The following is a 19,582-nucleotide window of genomic DNA, read 5'->3' as shown; positions in this document are numbered from 1 at the left end:
TTCCATATTCCTTTGCATTGGAACAAACTAATCTGTAATTTACTAATTCAATTCCAAAATACCCTGAACACTTCATTTATAAAGGTACTCAATAATTACTTTGTTGAATGAATCTAGCCAAAGTTCAGTCAACTTTGCCCAAGATTTAAACATCAGTCATACTTTTATACTCCTAAAAATAATCATCATTTTCTGGAATATTTTGAAATAAGTCAGTCACAATTTAAGTAACATATTCTTAAATCTCATTAACCTTGAACCATTACAATTTCATGTTTAAAAGATTAATGAAATGCAACCTAATTCAGGGAAATAGATTTCGCATTGCACTGATAGCAAAAGTAAACCAGGAGAAGAACATTTTGATTTTCATGCAAAATATAATCAATTGGTTAAACACGTAGGTCATCAGAAGAAAGGCAACAAAAAAAATTTACACTAAATATAGTCCCTCTAGAACAAAAAGTGATTATCAAGAAGAGACACAATGCTTTTTTCTTTTTTTTTTTAAAGATTGGCATCTGTGCTAACATCTGTTGCCATGTTGCCAATCTTTCTTTTTTTTTTTTTCCTTCTCCCCAAAGCCCCCAGGTACATAGTTGTATATCCTAATTGTGAATGCCTCTTGTTGTGCTATATGGGACACCACCTCATGACCTGATGAGTGGTGCCATGTCCGCGCCCAGCGAACAGCGAAACCCTGGGCTGCTGAAGCAGTGTGCAAACTTAACCACTGGGCCACGGGGCTGGCCCCTGACACAATGCTTTCGATTAAGCCTTATTTTCTTCACAACTTTATATTAGAGGTACTCAACGGTACCAAGTCAAGGTGGGGCACCCCCAAGCAATGTAGTCAGAAGATATGTTGCAAGGACACTTTGAAGTCAGTGTTAAAACAGCATGGCATTGCCTGCGACTGCTGAGTGATGGCAAGAACAGTTGCGCTATGTGTGCACAAGTCAGACATAACTGGGGTGCCTTTATTTGGACCAACATTCTATGGAACCTATGAAGCTAAAAATCATGAGAGCAGTGGCCTTAGATGCTACAAAGAGAGTAAACTATTATTTACTGTGGGAAAACGTTATGCAAAGAGCAGCTCCTAGACGCAGGCCCAGTCTTGGCTGAAATTCTAAAGTGTTAATATGCTAACATAGTATTTCTGCCATTCCCGTGATCTGTTCATCTTCTCTTTCTGATTCTCAGGCACTTGGTGACCTTATAGTTTCTCCCATGTGTCTGAATTCCTTGCATTCCCAAGGAAGGGGATGCTGGGGATTTGACTGTAAGTCTAGCTTCAGGAGCAAAACCAAGGGGGACACAGAACCTAGAGGAAAGGAGGAACCCCTCATGGGTAAGTCAGCACGATTAGGAGAAAGCTGTACTATTTGAACATGAGAAGACATCTAACTTTTCTGAAAGAACATGCCACAGTCAGAAATTGTATTCCACGTGGTCAAGTCTGAGTGACTTTAGAATATTTTGCACGAGTACCTCTCCTAGTCCTAACCACATTGTCTTGGTCAGCTGCAAACGAGACTGGATGCTACAATGTTCTCTGGCCAATGAACTCTTTGCAGGGGGGCAATTTTTCTTGCTTTCTTACGTTATAGCCTGTTGAGGTAGACATTTGGCTACCCAGTTTGTAGGTGTGGAGATGTCATACCATTCAAAGGTGGCCCAATACTTGCTTGTATATGAGTCCTGGGATAGACTAGCATATCTGGGAATGCTTAGTCGTCTTAAGCTCCTGGCATCAGACTGCATCATCACAGAATCACCATATCACAGTACCTCCTTTCCACAGAATGCCCCACTCCCCTTCATACTACAGCCTCCACTCTTTGAAGCCAAGCTCAATCACCTAACTCCTAAACTCACTGAGAATATCTGCCTCAGATGGCAGTAGCATCTGTAGCAATTAGTTCCTGGGTTACTGTCTGTGCCTGGATTCTTCTGTGACAAAATCTCCAACTCCGTGGGTTGAGAAGCATCCATTTCTGTGATGGTTGGGACTCAGGGAGACTGGGATGAGGAAGTGAGTGTGCTTAGAAAGGTTTGTTGTTGGGGCCGGCCTGGTGGCACAGCGGTTAAGTGCGCATGTTCTGCTTTGGCGGCCTGGGGTTCACCGGTTCGGATACCCGGTGTGGACATGGCCCCGCTTGTCAAGCCATGCTGTGGCAGGTGTCCCACATATAAAGTAGAGGAAGATGGGCATGGATGTCAGCTCAGGGCCAGTCTTCCTCAGCAAAAAGAGGGGGATTTGCGGCAGATGTTAGCTCAGGGCTAATCTTCCTCAAAAAAAAAAAAAAAGAAAGGTTTGCTGCTTGAGAGGGCCAGTATGACTGGTGAGCCAGGATTGAAACAGAAAATGTCAAGTCCTCCATTTATAGTCAGGGTCTACCCCTAGACTATTGAAGGTATCGTGAAGTTGATGGGTGAGAAAGGTGTCTCATTTTAGGAGACAGCATGGTTTTTGTTTTTGTTTTTGTTTTTTTAAAGATTGGCACCTGAGCTAACATCTGTTGCAATCTTTTTTCTTCTTCTTCTTCTTCTTCTTCTGCCCAAAGCCCCCCGGTACCTAGTTGTATATATTCTAGTTGTGAGTGCCTCTGGCTCTGCTATGTGGGATGCTATCCCAGCATGGCTTGATGAGTGGCACCATGTCCGCGCCCAGGATCCGAACCAGCGAAACCCCGGGCCACAAAAGCAGGGCACGCGAACTTAACCACTCGACCATGGGGCCACCCATGAGACAGTATGGTTTCAAACTGGATGTCTAACATGGTTTAACGATATAAGTGCCATATAATGTGAAAAGCACTGCAGAAAACATAGAGCAAGAAGAATCAGGAGTGCTGGGTAATTTTTTTTTTTTTTTAAAGATTTTATTTTTTCCTTTTTCTCCCCAAAGCCCCCCGGTACATAGTTGTGTATTCTTCGTTGTGGGTTCCTCTAGTTGTGGCATGTGGGACGCTGCCTCAGCGTGGTCTGACGAGCAGTGCCATGTCCGCGCCCAGGATTCGAACCGACGAAACACTGGGCCGCCTGCAGCGGAGCGTGCGAACTTAACCACTCGGCCACGGGGCCAGCCCCAAGTGCTGGGTAATTTTAAAAGGCAACAGTCAGAGATGTTAACTAAACTTACTGTTATAACCATTTCACAATATATATGTCAAGTCGTTATGCTGTACACGTTAACCTTAGACAATGCTGCATGTTAATTATATCTCAATAAAACTCTCTTTTTGATAGTAGCTGTTCTAACAGGTGTGAAGTGAAATCCCATTGTGGTTTTGATTTTCATTTCCCTGTTGGTTAATGATATTGAGCATGTCTTCATGTTCCTGTTGGCAATTTGTATGTGCCTTCTTTGGAAAAATGTCTATTCAAGTCCTTTTCCCATTTTTGGATCAGATTCTTTGTTTGGTTTTTGCTGTTGAGTTATATGAGTTCCTTACATATTTTGGATATTAACCCCTTATGAGGTAGATGGTGTGCAAATGTTTTCTCCCATTCCATTCGTTCCATTTTCATTTTGCTGATTGTTTCTTTTGCTGTGCAGGAGCTTTTTAGTTTGATATGGTCCCACTTGCTTATTTTTGCTTGCACATTTGGTGTCATCTTCAAAAAATTGTTGCCAAGACCAATGTCAAGAAGCATTTTCCCTAGGTTTTCTTCTAGTAGTTTTACAGTTTGAGATCTTATATTTAAGTCTCTAACCCATTTTGAGTTAACTTTTGTGAGTGGTGTACAACAGGAGTCCAATTTCATTCTTTCGCTTTTAAATATCCAGTTTTCTCAAGATCATTTATTAAAGAGACTATTCTTTCCCCATTGAGTATTTTTTCCTCCCTTGTCAAATATTAGTATGCTGTATATGCATGGGTTTATTTCTGGGCCTGATTCTGTTCCATTGGTCTCTATGTCTGTTTTTATGATAATACCATACTATTTTGATTGCTATAGTTTTGTAATAAAGTACCTTCTTTCTCAGGATTGCTTTGACTATTCAGGGTCTTTTTAGATTCTGTATGAATTTTAGGATTTTTTTGTTTATTTCTGTGAAAACTGCCATTGGAATTTTGATAGCAATTGCATTGTGTCTACAGATGGTTTTGGGTAGTATGGATGTTTTAACAATATTAATTCTTCTGGTGCATGAACACAGGATATCTTTTCATTTATTTATGTTTTCTTCACTTTCTTTCACCAATGTCTTGTAATTTTCAGTGTACAGATCTTTCACCTTCTTGGTTAAGGAGTATTTTATTATTTGTATGCTATTGTAAGTGGAATTGTTTTCTTTATTTCTTTTTCAGACAGTCCATTGCTAATATATAAAAACACAGCTGATTTTTCTATGTTGATTTTGTGTCCTGCAATGTTACTGAATTTGTTCATCAGTTCGAATAGTTTTTTGGTGGAATCCTCAGGGTTTTTTATATATAATATCATGTCATCTGCAAATTGAGACAATTTTACTTCTTCCTTTCCAATTTGGATGCCTATTATTTCTTTTTCTTGCCTAATTGCTTTGTCAGGGACTCTCAGTACTATATTGAATAAAACTGGTGAGAGTGGACATCCTTGTCTTATTCTTCATCTTAGAGAAAAAGCTTCCAGTTTTCACCTTTCAGTGTGATGTTAGGTATGGGCTTGTCATATATATCATTTATTATGCTGAGAAATGTTCCTTCTATAGCCTATTTGTTGAGAGAGTTTTATCATAAAAAGACGAATTCTATCAAATGCTTTTTCTGCATCTATTGAGATGATCATTTGAATTTTATCTTTTATTCTATTAATGTGTTGCCTAACATTTATTGATTTGCAAATGTTGAACCAGTCTTGCATCTCAGGGATTAATGTGCTGTTGAATTTGGTTTGCTAATATTTTGTTGAGAATTTTTGCATCTCTATTCATCAGGGATGCTGGTCTGTAGTTTTCTTTTCTTGCAGTGTCCCTATCAGGCTTTGTTATCAGGGTACTGCTGGCCTTGTAACATGAGTTTCGAAGTATTCCCTCCTCTTCAACTTTTTGGAAGAGTTTGAGTAAGATTGGTGTTAATTCTCTTCTTGAAATATCTGGTAGAATTCACCAGTGAAACCCTAGTTCCTAAGCTTTTCTTTGTTGGGATGTTTTTGATTACACTTTCAATCTCCTTACTTGTTCTTGGTCTGTTCAAAGTTTCCATTTCTTCATGATTCAGATTCTTCATGATTCTAAATGATTCATTTATCCATTTCTTCTAGATTATCCAATTTGTTGGCATATAATTATTCCTAGCAGCTTCTTACGTCACCTCTTTCATTTCTGGCTTTGTTTATTTTAATCTGCTCTCTTGTTTTCTTGGTCTAGCTAAAGGTTTGTCAATTTTGTTTATCTTTTCAAAAAAACAGCTTTTAGTTTCATTGATCTTTTATATTGTTTTCCTCGTCTCTATTTCATTTCTTTCTGCTCTGATCTTTGTTCTTTCCTTCCTTCTGTTAACTCTTGGCTTAGTTTGCTCTTCTTTTTCAAGTACTTTGAGGTGTAAAGTTAGGTTATTTGTGATATTTCTTTTTTCTTAATGTAGGCATTTATCACAATAAACTTCCCTCTTACAACTGCTTTTGCTGCATCCAATAAGATTTGTTATGTTGTGTTTCCATTTTCATTTGTTTCAAGTTATGTTTTGATTTCCCATTTGATTTCTTCTTTGGCCCAATGGTTGATCAGGAGTGTTTTGTTTTTGTTTTTTTTTTTAGGAAGATTAGCCCTGAGCTAACATCTGCTGCCAATCCTCCTCTTTTTGCTGAGGAAGACTGGCTGTGAGCTAACATCCGTGCCCATCTTCCTCCACTTTATATGTGGGATGCCTACCACAGCATGTTTTGCCAAGTGGTGCCATGTCCATACCCGGGATCTGAACCAGTGAACCCCGGGCCGCCGAAGCGGAACATGAGCACTTAACCACGGTGCCACCAGACCAGCCCCTAGGAGTGTGTTTTTTAACTTCCATACATTTATGAATTTTCCAGTTTTCCTTTTGTTATTGATTTCTAATATCATACCATTGTGGTCAGAAAAGACACTCGTTATGATTTCAGTCTTCTTACATTTGCTAAGGCTTGTTTTGTGACCTAACATATGATTTGTTTTGGAGAATGTACACTTGAGGAAAATGTCTATTCTGCTGCTGTTGTGTGGAATATTCTCTATATGTCTGTTATGTCCATTTGGCCTCAGGTATAGTTTAAGTCCATTGTTTCCTCATTGATTATCTGTTTGGGTGGTCTATCCATTATTGAAAATGAAATATTTAAGTCTCTTACTGTTATTGTATAGTTGTCTATTTCTCTCTTCAGATTTGTTAGTATTTGCTTAATATGTTTAGGTGTTCTGATGCTGGGTGCATATTTATGTATAATTATTATTATTATATCCTCTTGATGTATTGACCCATTTATCATTATATAATGACCTTCTTTTTCTCTTGTTACTGTTTTTGACTTAAAAGTCTATTTTGCCTGATAGTAGTATAGCTACCCCTGCTCGCTCTTGGTTTCCATTTGCATGGAATATCTTTTTCCATCTTTTCTCTTTCAGTCTAAGAGTATCCTTAAAGCTGAAGTGAGTATCTTGTAGGCAGCATATAGTTGAATCTTGTATTTTCATCCATCCAGCCACTCTATGCCCTTTGATTGGACCATTTAATTTATTTACATTTAAAGTAATTATTGATAGATAAAGAATTAACTAATGCCATTATATTAATTGTTCTATGGCTGTTTCGTAGTTCTCTTTTGCCTTTTTTCCTCTTTTGCTGCCTTTCTTTGTGAATTGATGATTTTCCATAGTGGTATTCTTTGATTTCCTTCATCTTACCTTCTTATCAAAAACTGTAAGTTTTTGCTTTGTGGTTACCATGAAGCTTACATAAAACATTTTGTGGATATAATAATCTATTTTAAGATAATAATGATTTAACTTCAATAGCATACAAAATCTCTACACTTTTACTCCCCCAACTATATTTTATGTCTTTGATGTCACAATTTACCTTTTTTTATATTGTGTACTCATTAACAAATTATTCTAGCTATAGCTATTTTTAAAACTTTTGAGTTTAAGTCCTTTACACTTGGGTTACGTGATCAACACACCACAATATTACAGTATTAGAGTATTCTGAATTTGACTATATACTTAATTTTACCAGTATGTTTAATATTTTCATATGGTTGCATGTTACTAATTAGCATTCTTTCAACTTGAAGAACTCCTTTGAGCATTTCTTGTAAGGCAGGTCTAGTAATGATTAAACTCTCTTAGCTTTTGTTTGTTTAGGCAAGTCTTTAACTCTCTTTCATTCCTGAAAGACCATTTTGTCAGGTAAAGTATTCTTGGTTGGCAGTTTTTTCTTTCAGTGCTCTGAATACATCATCCTACTCTTTCTTTGCCTGCAAGGTTTCTATTTATAAATCCACTGATAGCCTTATGGTGGCTCCCTTATATGTGAGGAATGTTTTTCTCTTGTTACTTCTAAAATCCTCTCTTTGTCTTTGATTTTAGATAGTTTTATTATTAGACATCTTGGAAAAGATTGTTTCAGGTTGAAATTTTGGGGTTACCTATTAGCTTCATGAACTTAGATGTCTAAATCTCTCCCCAGATTTGGGAAGTTCTCAGCCATTATTTCTTTAAATAACCTGTCTGTTCCTTTCTCCCTCTCTTCTCCTTTTGGGATTCCAATGATGCATAAATTGGTTCCTATAATGATATCTCATAATTCATGTAGGCTTTCTTCACCGTTATTCATTCTTTTATCTTTTTGCTTCTCTGATTGAATGATTTCAAATGAATGATTTCAAATGACCTAATAGTTCACTAATTCTTTCCTCTGTTTGGTTGAGTCTGCTGTTGAAACTATTGAATTCTTTGGTTAGTCATTGTATTCTTTGACTTTAGGATTTCTGATTTTTTTAAAGTGTTTTCTATTGTTTTGTTGAACTTCTCATTTTGTTTATGCATTGTTTTCCTAATTTCATTTAGTTGTTTATCTATGTTTATTTTGTAGTTCACTAAATTTCTTTAAGAGGCTTATCCTGAATTCTTGGTTAGACAGTTCATGAATCTCCATTTCTTTAGGGTCAGTCATGGAGTTTTATTAGTTTCTTTTGGTGGTGTCATATTTCCTTGATTATTCATGATCCTTGTGACCTTGCATTTATGATTCCACTTTTGAGGAAGTAGGCACCTCTTTCAGTCTTTACAGACTGGCTTCAACAGACAAAGCCTGTCACCAGTCAGTCCAGTCAGAGATTCTGGGTAGGCTGGTGGTGTACGATGATGTTCATGGCCCGACCTGCTGCTAGAGTCCTTGGCTGGGCAGATCTGGTGCCTGATTCAGCAGATGGACAGGCCTGGTGCTTGGTTACACAAAGACCACCCTAGCGTCTGGGTCCACTTGGGTTGGCAACAAAAGAGGAAGAAAGGCACAAAGGAGCTACAAAACATCCATAAAACAATTAATATGGTGGCATTAGTATGTCTTTATCAATAATTACTTTAAATGTAAATGGATTAAATTATTCATTCAAGAGGCATAGAGAGGAAGGATGGATTAAAAAACAAGACCCAACTATACGCTGCCTACAAGAGGCCCCACTGGGGTGGGACCTGGTGCTTGAGTCTGTGGTGATGGGCCTGGGCCAGCCCATGCAGACCTGGATCCTGAGTCCAAAAGGCCCAACCAGGTACCAAGGACCACAGGAGTGAACCTGGAATCTGGGTCTTCTGGGGCTGGTCCACTACTTGGATGGTTCAGGAGCCTGGTTTTGTATGAGCCCACCTGGAGCTGGGATCATGGGGGCTGGCCTGGAGGTTGAGTCTACGGGATCCAGTCTGGTGTTCAGTCAGGCCAAGAGCCTGGATTTGTCAGAGCCAGCCTTGAGACTGGGGCTGCAAGGGCTGGCCTGATGCTGGGGCAGGATAGGAGTCTGGGTGTAGGAGCCCACTGGGAGCCTAGTGCCATGGAAGTTGCCTGGGACCACAGGAGCCACCTGGGGTCAATGGAGCTGTCTGGAACCTGGATGAGCCAGTGGCCTGGTTTCCTGGAGGCCCCCTGGGAGCCTGGAGACAAGGAAGACACCTGGAGCCACAGGGGTCACGTGGAGCCACTGGAGCCTGTGGCCACATGGGTGAGCTGGAGGCTTGGGTTTGTGGGAATCTGCTAGGAGCCTGGTATAGCAGAAGTTACCTAGGGCTGCTGGAGCCAGAAGGTACCAGGGTGAGTCTGGGGCCTGGGTTTTCAAGAACACATAAGGAGCCACCTAGGACTTCACGAGTCAGCCTCGTGCTGGAGCAGGCTGGCTCTGGGGTCCTCAGTGAAGTCAGGCACTCAGTTCACTCTCCTTCTCCCACAAGGAGCATATGCCTGTCTGTGCTGGGCTGCCTGGGCTGGAGGGAGGGGTGATGGGGGTCATGTGAATCAATCTCTCCTCCCCTCTTCAATGTATTTTTCTTAGTTCTGTGCTTCACTCTGGTGCTATAATCCTTCACCTGAAGTCCTTGGTTCTTGTGAACCAATTCACATGTGGATGTCTGTTCAAATTGTTTATGGGTGGGGGGTGTGGGACAAACCAAGAAATTCTTATGCCACCATTTTTCTGACATCTAGATGTTTTAAAGACAAAGCTAGTAGGATTCCTCAGTGCATTGTGGGTAGTATGTGAGAAATAGGAGTCAAAGTTGACTCCAAGGTTTTTGGCTTGAGCAAGGGAAGGATGAAGTAATCATTAATTTGGTTGAAGAAGATCTCAGACAAAACAGCATTTGAAGGAAAAGATAAAGAATTCATGTTTTAGACATGGCAAGTTCGAGATGTTAATTAGATGAACCAAGTGGAGATGTCAATTAGACAATTTGAATACATGTTTGGAATTCCAGGAAGAAGTCTGGCTTGAGACATAATTTGGGAAGTCATTTTCATATAGATGGTATTTAAAGTAGATGGACGCACAAATAGAGTGAGTGGAGACAGAAAAGATAAAAGGTTTAAGGACCCAAATTCTAGGATACCAACCTTAAGATGTCAGGAAGAGGAGCAGAAATCAACCAAGGAGACAGAGAAAGAGCAACCAGTAAGGTATGAGGGAAACAATGAGATTATGATGTCCTGGAAGTCAAATGAAAGCAAATGTTTTAAGGGTAATAAGTCAAATAAGATGAGGACTAAAAATTAACCACTGGGTTTTGCAATATTGGTAACCATGCAAGTGTGGACATTGGTGAAGTTGTGGGCATCAAAGCCTGACTCAAGTGGGTTCATGAGGGAAGGAGAGAAGAGGAAATAGAGATAGAGAATATAAACAACTCTTTCAAGAAGTTTTGTTGTGGAGGAAAGGAGAGAAATGAAACAATAAATGGAAGGTAGGTAGTGTCCAGAGAATAGTTTTAAGAATAACTTAAATGAGATAAAAATTATGTTGTACGCTGATGGGAATGATACAACAAAGAGGGCACAATTTGTAATAGATGAAAGAGAAGAGATTGCTGGAGTTTTGTCCTTGAATATATGAAAGAATGGAATCTAGTATGAAGGTGGAGGATTTGGAGTTAGAAGGAGCAGGGATAGATAATCTATAGTGACAGGAAGGAAGACAGACTATGTGAGTACAAAAGCTGGTAGGTAGATAGATGGTGGTGGGAGTGTATGGGATTTAGCTTCTAACTGCTTCAATTTCCTCAGTGAAGAAGGACCCAAGATCATCAGTCAAGAGTGATCTTTTGATTCCCCAGAGTAACACCCTGCAGTGACCCCCCCAATTGCTCGTAAAATGAAATCTAATGGTCAATGAGATATCACTTGATTTAATACCTGCTTACTTCTCCTCATTCCTTCCATACACTAGACATATTTCTGTTCCTCTAACACTACAACCTCACACCTCCAGGCCTTTGCAGGTGCTGTTCCTTCTAACTGAAATCTATTTTCCTCCTTCTATGTACTTGGTTGAATTTTCTCATCCTTCAGGCTCATCCTCTTTGAGTGGTCTTTCTTAGTAATCTAACAGCATGGCCACCATTGTCCTCAGGTACTCTCTGTCATATTGTCTTGTTTAGTTCTTTATCATAATTACCAAAACATTTCATAAATTACCTTGTCATTTATGTCTTGACTTTATGTCCCTCCCAGGAGATCATAAAGTCCTTGGGTGCAGAGAAAGATTTTCTATCATATTCACCACAGCATCTCCAGGATTGGTGTGATATCTAATTAGCATAGTTTTATTTGTTGAATAAATAAATGGTCAAGACCAGAGAAAGACCTTAATGCCTATTAATCAGATTGCCAATTTTTTCTCAGAAATAACATCTAAAAATCTCTAGGAATGTAATGAATACAATTGTCAGACCAATGGAGGTGTCTGTAACTCTGAAGTGAAGGAGAGTCACTGTTAAAAAACAAGAAAAAGGCAAAGTTGTACTTGTCTGAACGCCAAAATATAACTCTCCAACATAAATGCTTTATTAAAAAACAGGAGATAAAGGTATACTAAAATATTAACAGTGCTTTTCTCAGAATGAAGGCACATAGATGATTTAAATTTTTTTGATTACATATATTTTTCACATTACATATATTTTCACATGGAGAAAAGATAGCCGTAGTTTACCAATATCAATTCACTATTTAAGAAAATGTATGCCCAAGACTTATTTGACACCTATTACACCTCCTATGTCATATTTCTCCTTTCTTCAATGACTTCAACCTTGGCTCAGTTTTCTTTCCATTCATAATCCCTTTTTTGGCAACTCCAACATCCTCAATAATGACTCATCTCTGAATCTGGCTTCGCTTTAACTTCCTCAAATGGAATGCCCTTCACCCCTAATTCATTTGTTCAACGTTTAGCATGTTATATGCACTACTTGATCATCTTTGAAACTATTTCCAAGATTTTTAATCTAAAATCTGCCCTCTGATCACAAACTTGCAGCCTCCCAACTCTTGAACTTGTCACATCCATGCGATAACTCCTTTGCAACTGCACAATGTCTGGTCTCTTAGTATCTTCTTATTTCCAGAGTATTGGCAACATTTGCATTTTCCTTGCTATGATCTTTGATCACCCATTTCAAAGCCCTACTCTCCAGGTCCCTAGAGTTCTTCACCTCTCCCGTCCTCTTCTATATCTGTTATCCCAATTCCTAGCTCTGGATACATCTCATTATCTCATTTCTCTAACACCTCTTACATCTCTAAGATGTGACTGAGAGACATTGCTGAACATACTGAAGAGTCTACTATAATTTTAGGTTCTCCAATTTAAACTGGACCCTTGGCATTCCTCAGCAATAGCTGTCTTGTTCCCTTGTTTCTCCCTTCATTGCACTGATTTCTTTTTTCTCCTTTCACGGTCTGGTCAATTCTCTAGAGCAACTGAGTGGGGTCGAAAATTGGAGCCCTCAGGTCTAGTTCTCTCCTCTGAACCCCTATAATGCTTGATATCTGAGCCATGGGGACCAAGATCAATACGGTTGTCATATCAACCTACGTTGTTGTTTTTTTGCTTCTCCCTTCCCTGTTCCTGATCCCACGTCTTTCCCTCATTTAAATTCTAACCTAAATTTCTCTCAAATTATAAATCCAGAATTTGTCTATAAAATAAGTACTATCTATCAGACAGAATGTGACTGGTCAAGAAGCAGAAAGAGCAAGAGAACCCTCCTGGACAGAGTCACTAGGGTAAGAGAGAGGACTCAGGGTTCAGATATAGTGTTTGGGAGAAACAAGACATGCATAATCCTTTCCCTCCTCCACCTCAGATTTCCCAGATTGACGGAAGAAAGACAGAAAGAAGGAGAAAGAAAAGTGCAAGCTCTCCGGAGGAGGGTTCCCGAAGCCTGTTTCCAAGGTAGAGCCCCAAGGAGGCGACAGACCTCAGCAAAAGAAAAGACCTTGGTATACGTAGGCAGGTGGGGCTACAGAAAACATTGCAAAGATTTCCATCTCCCAAGTGTTTATGGAAGTGATCCTTTGCATAGAGGAGGAAAGCACCATGGTGGCCACACTCCAAATGCCAAGAAACTATGTAAGACCGTGGAAGCTTTCACAGTGTCCAGGGAGGGAAGGAGACCACTGAGAGGACTGTCGTTCAGTTCCTATTGACTAAATTGTATGGGAGTGAAGTTAGATGTCGAGCTGAGCTACAGAAATAAAGATACAGACCTTCATAGAAATAGAGCTATAGGTGTATGTCTCACAGACTGAGATTTATAAATGCTCCGTGCTCAACTGGTACTTCATTTATGCTTACGATGACTACACAGTCAAGATTTTCAAATCTATGCAGAATTAAAGTTTTTTCCAATTTACTTTTAAGATAAATTAATTCACACACAAAAATAATGTGTTAGGCCACCTACCTGGTTGGGAAATCTGATTGCTACGCCTTTGTTACAAGAGGAATTGTGGATTTTCCTTTGATCCTGAAAAGTCGAAAACTAGAAACTCAATAGTACAAATAAAGTTAGCCTGATTAAATAGCTTTTTTGACTTCCTAGTCGTTTTTATGCCTTACTGTCCACCCCGAAGTGGATCATTCTCAATGTATTTCCATAAGAAGATGAAGTGTCACTAGTGTCCTTTGAATAATGAGGCACGAAGAAAAGAAGGGGCGAGGACTGAAGCGATACATGGTAGAGAAAGACGCGCAGGTGGCCCGACTGGGAAATCCTTGGTGAAATGGGAGGGGATGGTGAGAAAAAGGGAAAGGAAAATTAGAGGAAAAAGAGGAGGCAGCACCAGGTGGCAGGAAATGAGTAGCTGTGTGAAAAAGGAAAAAATGGAAGATGAGATTTTTTTTAACAGAGTCAACAAAAAAAAAGTGAAGAAGAGCATTCCAGGGGAAATAGGACTAAGGCATTTTGGGAGTGAAGCCGTGAACAAAGCCATCAATTTAAAATTTAAAGCAAAGAGGGATGTAATGATAACTGTCTGCTCCCTGCTTAACCGCAACTGATTTCGTAACACGGATGCCTCCACAGATGTGGTTAGGTCCCTCAAGGGCAGTGGAATGGATCAACGGATTCAAACATTTGCAGGTATGGACACAAACCAGAGTAGAGTAAAGGAAGGGTGGGGGAACCCTGAATACCACTGTTAGTCAGAGCCCCTTAGCAACAACATCTTGTTTTCCATTTGCTTGATTGCGTCATTTGCATAAGATCAAACACAGGGAGTTGTGGGAAGGGAAAAACAGACGACACGAGTTACGAGGAAATGCATCCCAGTGCATGGACCTCACCGATTACTGTCAAGCAAACTATAATTTACAATACCAGCCATGAATTATGTGCTATTTTACAATTGATTTCATGCTGTTGTTCAGAGAAATCCATTGATCTCAGTTTACAAAATGAACCAATAAGTAGGCAATGATTTTCTTTTAACTCCTGGTATAAACTGAGGAATTTATATCTTCTTATTGGTTTCTCCCATTAGAAGATTAAAAAGCAGTTCTTACTTTATTATCTAAGGTGTGTTATCTAGTTCTTTTTCTGATAATTTCCTGGTATTATTTCGTAAATGAAAAATACAGCTTTGTCCTGATTTTCCTCTCTCCTCTCTGCATACCTTTCCCCCAGATCATCACCTGGATGTTTAAAAATGTTGGCCCAATCTAGGTAGTTACTGACCATACCTTCTGTCATTTGGTATTCCACCTTGAGAACCACTGCTAGCTCATGGTTCAGTGAGAACACATTTTAGGCAGCTGACCTAAGAGGTGGTGTGTTTTCCGGAGATTCCTGGAAAGCAATGAGCTATGCCAGAATGCAGGTGCGATGTCAGGTTGCATTCATCTCTGCCACTGTGTAGCTCTTGCTTTGCAATTGCTTGCTCAGCCTTTTGGTTCCAGAAAAACCTGATTCTGATCTTATAATTAATAAAAACAGAGCTTTCTTTAGCCCGAACATCATCACTCTTCTGCTCCCCATAGAAACCTTAACTTGCAACATGCTTGTCTTTGGCCAGGTGAGCAATTAACCATAACCAACCTCCAGTCCCATCCTTACAAACTGATTTGCAGAGCTACAATCACTTTGCTCTGAAAAGGACTCGTAGAGAACCACACCCAACTACGTTACTAAACTAACGTTTTCTATTGTGCTTACTATTTGTGTTTACAATATTTTCCACTTCGCCAGCGAAATCCACATGCTCCCATTTCATCAAAACCCTGTTCAAAGTTGATATTATTCATGGAGCATCTCCTGATTTTCCTCAACGTGTGCGTAGCTGGCACTCTATTGAGTTGCCTTTTTAACAAATCTCCCTCGCGAGCATCCTTACATCAGTCATAAGCATTTATGGTGTTATAGGTTCTTTGAGAACAAGGACGCATCTTCTTATAGGCATCTCTTTATGACTCCCAGTACTTTGGAAACCCCTGATGGTCGAATAGTAAAAACATCATTGAAATAAGAAAACTGAAAATAAGGAAAGGAGGACCTGGTCCCTCCACCAGGAGAGCAGCAGGTGGCACGTGGTGGGGGAGTCCAGCCTGCTGGGAGTTGTCAGTTACTAGTTTGGAAAGAAAAGAACTATATACTGTCAACTGTGATAATGAGGGATGGTCTTTCCTCATTTTCCTCTTCTCTTCTTTGGTTGGCTAGAACAAAAAGCATCCATACAACACTCCTTAGGCTGACAGCATTCTTAGCCAGCTGTTATCCAGTCCGCCTTCCTGAGCATCTCTAGTAGTCGATTTGCAATAAATTATAGTATAATTTTTGTAGTATAATAATTGAGCCCAAGGTTGTTTTCCTTGGTTACTTTTATAATAATATAACCCTACTACAGGACACTTCTTCTCTCTCTCTCTCTTCCTCTTTCTCTTCACACACACACACACACACACACACACAACACCCCACCCACTCCTCTACCTTTCCTCTGGACAATGAAAGACAGAATCAGGGAGTCAGTACTGCCTTTCAATTTTCATAAGTGCTTTTTTTTTTTGGTGAGGAAGATTGGCCCTGAGCTAACATCTGTTGCCAATCTTCCTCTTTTTGCTTGAGTAAGATTCTTCATGAGCTAATATCTGTGCCCATCTTCCTCTATTTCATCTGTGGGTCATTGCCACAGCATGGCCACTGAGGAATGGTGTAGGTCCATACCTGGGAACTGAACGCAGGCTGCCGAAATGGAGTGCACTGAACCTAACCACTAGGTCACAGGGCTGGGCCTCATCAATGCTTTTAACTCACAAATGAAAGACAGAGAACTGAGAAAACATTCCAGAAGTATTATCTGAATAAACTTTAGTCATATAACGCAGCTAAATATTTCCTGCAAAACTGGAGGTTTTTTCCCCAGGCTTAGGCAGATATTTGCTACTATTCATATTCTTTAATAACCTTAGGAGTCAGTTAATATATTGCAAGACAATACTCGACTCATGTGACATATTGTTAAGCAACAGAAGTTAATGAGAATAATAAAAATGTCTGGCTATCTGTGACAGAAAAAAAAATTTATGAATCAGAGTTCCCCCCAAAATATGCTGGTGAAGGTAAGATGTTGTTAATTCAGGAATAACAATGTCTGTAACATTGACTACTTACTGTTTGGTACTGTTAAGTACAGTTTGCACTCTTTCATTTATTTTAAGTGCCAAAATAACTGTGAAACAGGTACTGTTATTCCCAATGTAACAGATAACAAAATTAAAGCTCAGAGATGTGAGGCCCAAAGCAAATGCTCCCTGAGTTTATTCAGAAGGGAGTGCAAGACGTTTCAAGCTGCAGGTGCCCATGTCCAGCCCCGGTTTATTTAAAAAATATGGATTCCTCCCAGTTCACATTCCATCAGTTTCAGCTTAGTAAAGTACTACTTGAAAGTGATTTTCAATGAAGACTCATCAGCAGTCCATAAATATTAATTTAACGCGGATTACAACTGATGGGGTGCAGGGCAGGCTGCCCCAAGATGCGCCACTCTGGTATGCAGATTATTTCAAGCTGAAGACAAGAAAGGCTCAGAAGACTCAGGAAGAGCATCCAACCTTCCCGCCACAAACAGCCTAAAAGAATTTAACATAGGGGCTGGCCCGGTGGCGCAGCGGTTAAGTGTGCACATTTGGAGGCCCGGGGTTCGCCGGTTGGGATCCTGGGTGTGGACATGGCACTGCCTGGCAAGCCACACTGTGGTAGGCGTCCCACATATAAAGTAGAGGAAGATGGGCACTGATGTTAGCTCAGGGCCAGTCTTCCTCAGCAAAAAGAGGAGGACTGGCAGCAGATGTTAGCTCAGGGCTAATCTTCCTAAAAAAAATAAAAGAATTTAACATAGAAGGCCTGTTCCAGGAAGAAGCTCATACCATATGATAGCTGACAAATAAAAATGGCAAGCAATAGGATATATTAGAGTACATGAGGAAGCCATTTGGTGTAAACCTAATTCGGCCTGACTTTTTTTTTCAAAAGGGCCTGACTGTGGCTATTGAGCACGCATTGCATATCTGCTTAGACATTTCCTATGGCCAGAACAAAGGCCCTTGAGATAAAGGTGCAACTTCCCCCCACATTGGCATTTCCTTAGGGATAAACATCTCTCCTTAGGCTAGGAACTGATTGCTGCACTCACCTTTGACCACCCAGCTCACCTGTCACCACTTAGCTGGAGACAACAGACTGCCACCCTGCTGCGTTCACTGAGACAGAAGGCCTACCTACTGTTTCCATCAATCGCTGTGCCGACAGAGCAGTCTCGCGACTATTGTAAAAGGGACATTTCAATCCTATGTGAAACATCCTCTCTGGGGTATATAGCCACTCTGTGCACCCCACTTCCTTGGCGCCCTTTCTTCCTTCGGGAAGAAAGGCCCCAGGCCATGGTCCTCAGATTTCAGCTCACAATAAACTCTCCCAAATTTTCATTTATAGATTGGTTATAGATTATTTTCATCGACAGAGCTATAGTAGGATGTAAAACAGGCGTGATAAAAGGACACCAACAAAACCATTTTGTTGGCCCAGGAAAACCTGTTTAACAAACATTTTTATTCCATCTCTATGTAAATTGTCTTCCTCCCCTTTGAAGGCCCAAATCACCATCCCCAACGTCCTCCTTGTCTGTAGTTGAAGATATTTAAACAGGCAGCCTCGGCCAGATGGCTGAGTTACTCACTTTCTCCTGAGTTTCTCCTGTGTATACATGCCATTAAACTTTGTTTGATTTTCTCCTGCTAATCTGCTTTTCTGATTATTTGACCAGCCATAAGAACCTTAAAGAAAATTGAGGGGGAACTCTCCCACTTCCCCAACACAACCTAGCCCGGTACTGGACACGGTCTGATATAAGAGAAGGAATGATTCTCTGCTTACAAGAACCAAGATCTCTCTTTTGCGTGGCAAGATGTACACATTTCTCTTTTGGCAAAGGCTCATGCTGCCCCCAAGATACAAATCGAACGCCGTCTCCTGCTGGAAGCCTTCTCAAGTGCTCCAGTTCAAGTGAATCCCTCTTTTGTGCTTCAATAGCATCATTTTTTACTCCTATTACAGCACTTGATATAGATTTGCTGAATTATGATGTATATTCTTTATTATTTCTTTAACATAAACTCATAGAAGTGGAATTTCAAAGTCAAAGTGGGATCATTTGAGGTCCTGACAAGGGAATAGATGGCACACTCAAATGGAATGATGGAAGTGAAATATGGAAGGGACTATTTACAGGGTTTGGGGCAGGGTTAAGGGGAACATTCAAGAATGATAATGTACCTGGTGGCTAGAAACAGGCTAAGCCACTGCCTCTTAGCCCTGAAGTCCACACCAAGCTAGCAGAGAGCCGTACTGTAGGAGGGGACCTTCCTTTCAGTAGAGGAACACAGCCACTGCTCAGCTGAAGCCATGTAGGCCAGAGTCTGGAGAATAACCCTCTTGTTTTACTACCTCCTAACTGCCAATCTCCTTACTGTGCCTCCCATCAGCGGAACCCAAAGAGAATCTAGAGAACCAGGCAGAGAAGAGTAGAGAACACATCTACAGGAGAAAATGGAGACCATCTAGAACAAAAGCGGTACATATTTTTATATAAATTGCCAATTTTTACCCACACCAGCATTGCGTGAAAGAGCTCTTTCTTCAATCTCCTCCTCAATACTGAGAAATCTAATTTTAAAAAATATTTACAAATTTGTTAAGTGTAGAGTCATATCTCATTTTATTATTACTATTATTTTTTTCTGTGATGGCATTTACATATTTTTTTCTTTGGAAAGGGCCTGTTTATCTAACCAGCCTATATCTAATGATGTGTTCCTCTTTTTCTAAAGAAAAAGACCTCTTTTTTACTCAGTTATTGAGTTAATAACTCAATATTTTTTGGTGCACCTAGTACAGTGCCTATTATTTAGCAGGCTCTCAACAAATAGTTATTAAATAAATCTAATATAAAATATTTTGTACTAGTTTGTCATTTGCTTTATAGTTTCAATAACAGTTTTGTTTTGCTACAAAGGCCATTTAAATCTTTATGCAGTCAAACATGGCAATATTTCCTTAATATTTCCAAAGAGA

At 40.0% G+C, this 19,582-nt stretch overlaps 1 protein-coding gene across 1 annotated transcript in view; it reads right to left on the bottom strand.

Moving 5' to 3' along the window:
* USH2A (usherin) overlaps nucleotides 1-19,582 on the bottom strand; it is a 747,192-nt gene that overhangs the window by 341,094 nt on the left and 386,516 nt on the right. The window lies entirely within an intron of this gene.

This window comes from Equus caballus, chromosome 30 (genome assembly GCF_041296265.1).
Source record: "Equus caballus isolate H_3958 breed thoroughbred chromosome 30, TB-T2T, whole genome shotgun sequence".
NCBI lineage: Eukaryota > Metazoa > Chordata > Mammalia > Perissodactyla > Equidae > Equus > Equus caballus.
Note: the sequence above shows the minus strand (reverse complement) of the source record. Positions and strands in the feature narration are given on the sequence as shown.